We start from the raw sequence: 6,020 nt of genomic DNA, 5'->3' as shown, positions 1-6,020 counted from the left end.
TCAGCCCAGCTCTCCTTGTGAAATATATACAAATATGAGAGGGGGGGGGGAGCTGGGGGAAGAGCTCTGGCTCTGGGAAAAGTTTGGTTTTTCCAACTGTGGAGTTGAGCTGCTCTGAGCAGCCCAAGGAGCTGTAGAGGGGACCTTGTGTCTACTGCAGGCATCTAAGCAGAGTGGCATGGGCATGGCCACATATTCCATCTGAATAAAAGGAACGCTTCAGTACTCTGAGCTGCCATTAATTCATTGTTTTTTCTGCTTTTGGAAATCAGCTCTACCCTATAACTAAACTGCAATGGGATATATTTTTAATAGGGATAACTGGAGAGTATATGGCAACTTCTACAGAAAGATGGCATCACTATGAGTTCAGCCTAAAGTAGGTGTTTTCAAACTCGTGTATCCTGGTACATTTTACTGAATCAGAGCCTAAAATAATAACAGAGCATTTAAATAGCTTCTTTCACCCCAAGACCTCAAACTTGCTTTACCAAAAAAAAAAAAAAAAAAAAAAGGGAGAAATATTATCCCCACTTACAAAAGTAGAACTGTGAAATACAGCAGAAATCTGACTGGCCTTGATTGCTCATTCAGTGACAAGAGTAAAATCCTCACACGCTTGTACTATATTCTGTCCTCATCCTTCACAACATGCTGAGATAATAGTCATTGTATTGGGGTGGAGCAGAGAAGGAGATTATGCTGTTAAGATTTTTTTTGCAGCCAGAATACCTGCCCTAAAGTAAGACTACTTGTTTTTTTTTAAAAGTAATTGCCAAATACAACTATTTCTTAGCATTCAAAGTCAGTAAGTCTCCTTATTTATACATTTGTTTTTTGGTTCATTAATCAGTGTGTGATGCATATGTGATGCATGTATGTTTATTCTTGCATGTATACGGGCTCATAATTAACAGGCTTCTGCTCAGTTGGATTTGAACAACCTGCTCCTTTCTGTGCATGAATCTTTCTGACAAACTGCACCCACTTATCTTCTGTATTATTTATGTAAGCTACGCTGTTAGGGGGTTAAATAACAGCTTTTTTCCCCTTTTTCTGCATTTATGAAAAAAGGGAAGGTGTTAGATGAGATGGCACTCCCATGCCATGGCTATAGAATCACGCCTCTGCAGAGAGCTGCTTGGTCTGCTCCCATTCGCTCCAGAGTGCCCAGACACAAGTCTGTGCTCTGTGGAGAAATGGCCTTCTGTTCCTGGGATAACAGAAGCTACAGGGATGCCCTAGGAGAAGAAACCACCTGGAGCAAGCAGAGCAGACATTTGGAAAAATGAGTCCAGAAGGGCTTGCCTGACCAGGGAATCTGCTCATGTTCATAGTCTTGGAAGACATTGGCTCAAGTCCTAAGAAAGGTCCAGAACTGATTTCCATCACCTACTTTTCTTTAAATCAAACTGGGCATCTTCCTACGTGCTAAGCAGCATTAACATAGAAGGGTTGGGTTGGACTGAGTTATAACAGCTGGTGAATGGCTGTTTGGGAACAAGAACAAGCAAATGTTTAGTAAACTTTGAGAAAGACACTATTTTCTAATCAGCATATTGAAACTACAGTTTCCATTGGTGACCTGCCAGCTCTCTTGCAGTACTTCAACGTGCCCATGGACCACTCAGGCTGCCAGCTGTATTTTCAAGTGTGAGCCCTTCTGCATGTAATGAGGAAGCTGGGTTTGCTGTGAATGCTGCAGATTATTCATGATCAGTGGCAGCCCTCTTTAAATTCAATAAATTAAATAAATAATTTATTGAATAGTAATTCAATAAATTAAATAAAGGATCCACTGCCATGCCAGGAAACTTGGAGAGACGTAATGTCCCCAGAAGGAGACAAAACATGCCTTGCATTGTGGAAGTGCAAGTGCAAGGGACTGGAGTGGTGGATATTATTGTTTGAACTGCAGAACCGGGAGGGCAGCAGGTATGCTGTGCAGTTCCCCTGCAGCCAGGTGCCCAAGCCATGGGCAGGAGGGAATTTTCCATGTGCCCAGTGTATGCCGGACAGCTGCTGGGCCAAACAGAACTCTATAAGATGTTTCTTCCTTTATGAAGAATAATCTTAGGGAAATATCTGTGGCTCGAGCCTAAAGAATCATAGAATCATTAAGTTTGGAAAAAACCTCTAAGATCATCAAGTCCAACCCCAGTGCATCCCACCATGCCCACTAACCATATCCCCAGTGTCACATCTCTGTGGTTCTTGAACTTCTCCAGGGATGGTGACTCTGGGGTTTAGCCTGAAGTTCCTAAACTCACATCATAGAACTTTGCTCCAGTGAGAGAGCACAGTGACCTTTGGAGTAAGACACTGAAGAGCAAGAAAAGACAAATGGTTACTTTTATTGTTGACTTGTTTATGCCTTTTGGTGTAAATTCTTCTGCTTTTCTGTTAGTGACCTGGACAGCCTCATAACTCAAGACTTACTGAAGGTTGGATTTTACTGAAGGATAAATCTGAGGAACATGAGGTTTCTGCAGGGTGATTTTTAAGCTGCAGGAGTTACTAAACTTCCCAACTACTCTTGGGAGTAGTTTTCCTTAAGTTCTCATTTAGGAGCTGGAAGATATTTACCAGAAAATTAAAACAAAATTTTGGCCACCTGAAACAATATAGTCTGAGTTTCCACTGCAGGAGGCAGGAGTCTACAACACATCAATGGGTTTGAAGCTCCTACCATGGGCACTAAACACCCCTGTGCAGGGCACCATCAAGATGGACTTTGCTAGAACCAAGTGAGTCAAACTTCTTATTCCCATGGCCAAAGATATTAATTTGACAAGGAATGTGAAGGTGAGAAAGGGAAGAAGGAACCACATAGCCATAATCCACGATGCAGATGTATATTGCATTAGACAGCACTATTGCAAGACAGAGCCAAAAAAACCAAGCTTCTCTCCATGCCTGCTGGGACCCAGAGAACATAGCAGAGCATTGGTTTTAATGTCTGACTACAAGAAAAGATGCTGAGTTATCTTCTGCATCACTAGGTCTTCCCTTGACCCACCCAATTGCTTGCATGTTATGTGACTGGACTAATATCTGTTGCATTTGCTTAGTTCTTTTTTAAACTGTTGATATTTGTAGTTATCAGTAGTGATGCATAAACTGAGTCCTGAGGCTTTAGACAAGTGATGGAACACCTCTCCATTCAAGGGCAAGCTGGGAGAGCTGGTACTGTTCAGCCTGGAGAACAGAACTTGAGGTTATGGAAACGCCACAGGCACTGGGAGACAGATGCAAAGCATACTTACTCTTCTAGTTGTTTTTGTTTAAATTCTCAGTAACAAATTGATGGCTGTTGTTGTTTCTGTTATCATTTAATTGTAAACACTTCAAAGAAGTTGAAGGGATGAGAAAATCTAAATGAAGTTATTAAAAATTAATATTGTGACAAAACTGAAATTATCTGAATGATTTCCCATGAATATGGTGTATACTTTTTTGCCAAAGGTGTGTTAGTTCCTAGAACAAAACAGAACCAAGTAGAAAAGGTAGAGCAATACATAACACGCATAACCTTACTAAAAGCATCAGGAACTTAGTTGCTTAGCTTTATTCAGTCAAAAAGCCGTTTATTCAGAGTAAGAGCAGGATTAAAAATAATAGACTAAGAAGCTAGAAAGAGGTAGGCTCTCTGTTTGCCAGGGACCATGCTGTGAGTAAGAAACAGCTGAGAGGAGGGCAGTGAGGCAGTCTGCATCTCCCTGTGTGGTGCCATTGCTTAGAAAAGGCAAAGCTTGCAAAAAAGAGCAAGTGTGTTTGGTGAAGCTGAGATGTTCTTTTCTCCCTGTTAAGGAAGTCAGTGGTGCTTTGATTGGAAAAGATGTTTTTTGAGAAAGTCTGTCTCTCCAGTGTCAGCTTCAGAGGCTGAAGGAACTTGAAAGTAGGAAGCCAAGTACAGCTTGCCTTGTTATGGTTGGAAAACAAAGGATGTGTTGCCTCATGGGACAGTGTCATGCTTAGAGTAACCTGCAGGAAGTCATACTCACCTTCTGAGAGGAGGGGGTCCAAAGAGAGCCTGACAGCACACATAGCTGTGTCAGGCTAGGGGAAAACACTAATACTTTGCCCAAAGAAAAGGTTTGAGTGCCCTGCCATGCTACTGCAGTGAAAATATTTATTTCCAGCTTGAACACTGTTACAAAATCTGACTACCACCAGCCTTCTGATTAGTTCATAGAAAAAGTTGTGTGATCTGCTGGTTAGATCTGGAGACAGATGTTCTTGACTGCTGAGTCATATTTGCAGGTGTGTCAATCACCTGGATGAAGAGACCTTTCACACTGCCTTGGTTTACCTGTAAGAGAAGACAGCCTGCTTTGCAGGCTGTGCTGGAGGGAAATGTGGCTCAGGAGGAGCACTCTGTGTGGCTGTGGTGCCTTTGGTGCTTATCAAAGCTTCTCGTTGCACAATAGTTCATCAAAAGGGTTCCTCATACTTCCCTCTAATGCTCCCAAGCTGTATTGTCTGTGAGGGCTGCCCATGTTTGTCATCTCGGTTTGGACTCTTCTGTCATTATCTCTCTCCAACATACACTGTATTCATTTATCTCCACATCTGTACTATGCCATGACTCTACTTCTTAGGAATAATAAAGAAAATTCAAAGCTGAAAATAGTTTTTGAAATGACTGGATGTTACAACTGCAAAATATTACTGTACTTTATTGATAACATTGTTTCCATAATAAAAATATTTAACACGAAGGATGATGTCCTGTATGAGCTTCACATAAATATTTCCATTACATCGCTGATAGGGATCTGAAAAATTTCAGTATGCACATCCTGCAAATGTGAGTGTAATTGATACAAGGTATGTATCTTAATGTATATCTTGAATAAACATAAAAAGACCATACCCTAATGGAAAACAGACTCTGTCTTACAATGTACAATCGCTCTTACATCTAAACTGGACTTTGGGTTTAGAAAACAAATCCTAAATCAATCAATCGAAAGGACAGATCATAGTTCACATATTTGTAAAAAACTTTTGTTCTTTGGTGAAAAAGCTTGGGAAACTCCATCCAGCCCCAGTGGTGGAGGGGTGGGAAAGGAGGGACTGAGGTATCAGTTCAAACAATCTGAGGAAAACGTTGAATAAACATTGAAGACAACAGAATAGAAACCAGACGCCAAATATTCATTTGTGGGGTCTTCAAAGGGTTTGTGATTTATTTTAATTGTTGTTGAAAGAGAAAGATTAATTTGGGGATGAAAAATGTATGCAAATTCAGCTCTAGTTATTACTAAAAAAGTATTTCCTACTCAAAGCAGAAGAAAGAAAAGCAATGAAACCTAAGCTGGTTTTAAGCTAAGTTTGAGAAAGGCACAACTGGAGAAACATCTTTGTTCGGTTCGGTAGCTGGATAAAGACGGTGTGTCTTTGTGAGGCAGTAAACCCAAGGGCTGCAATAACAGAGGTGTGGGTCCACTGCACACAACACAACATGGATATATTTGCACCAGGAACATTTTCACGCTGATGGTTGGGAGGATCTTAGCGCCAGAGCTGCTGAACATCCCTCCAAAAGGATAGAAAGGCAGAGAAAGTGTTTGCTCCTGCTAAATGAGAAGAAAGGAGGTAGCTGAAACTTTTACTAAATAACAGCAGAAGCTTCCCAAGAGATGAACTGGGGGACTGTAACCATTCAGTTATCTCTTGAGTGATGAGGCTTCAACGGGGAGGGAGAAGGGTACCAACAATCTCCCACTATGCGGTAGAACACGGGACAGAGGTGAGAGTGAGCACAGCACAACGGAGTCACATAAAGGAGCAAGAGTAGAGAAATAACAGGCTGGTGAGCTTTAAAAAGAAAACAGTGAGCTGCCAAATGTTAACAAGCATCTTGTGGGAAAGTTAGTAGCCAGTGAAGGAGACTCCGTAAAGCAAAGAGGCAGCTGTCCGGCAACGGAAGAGCACGGAAACAAGGGGGGTGCATCAGAAACCCCTCTGGGACGCGGTGCCCGGCCGGCCGGACGCTCCGGAGGTGCCTTTAGCGA

This window comes from Meleagris gallopavo, chromosome 7 (genome assembly GCF_000146605.3).
Source record: "Meleagris gallopavo isolate NT-WF06-2002-E0010 breed Aviagen turkey brand Nicholas breeding stock chromosome 7, Turkey_5.1, whole genome shotgun sequence".
Taxonomy (NCBI): domain Eukaryota; kingdom Metazoa; phylum Chordata; class Aves; order Galliformes; family Phasianidae; genus Meleagris; species Meleagris gallopavo.
This window is presented reverse-complemented; position numbering follows the sequence as displayed.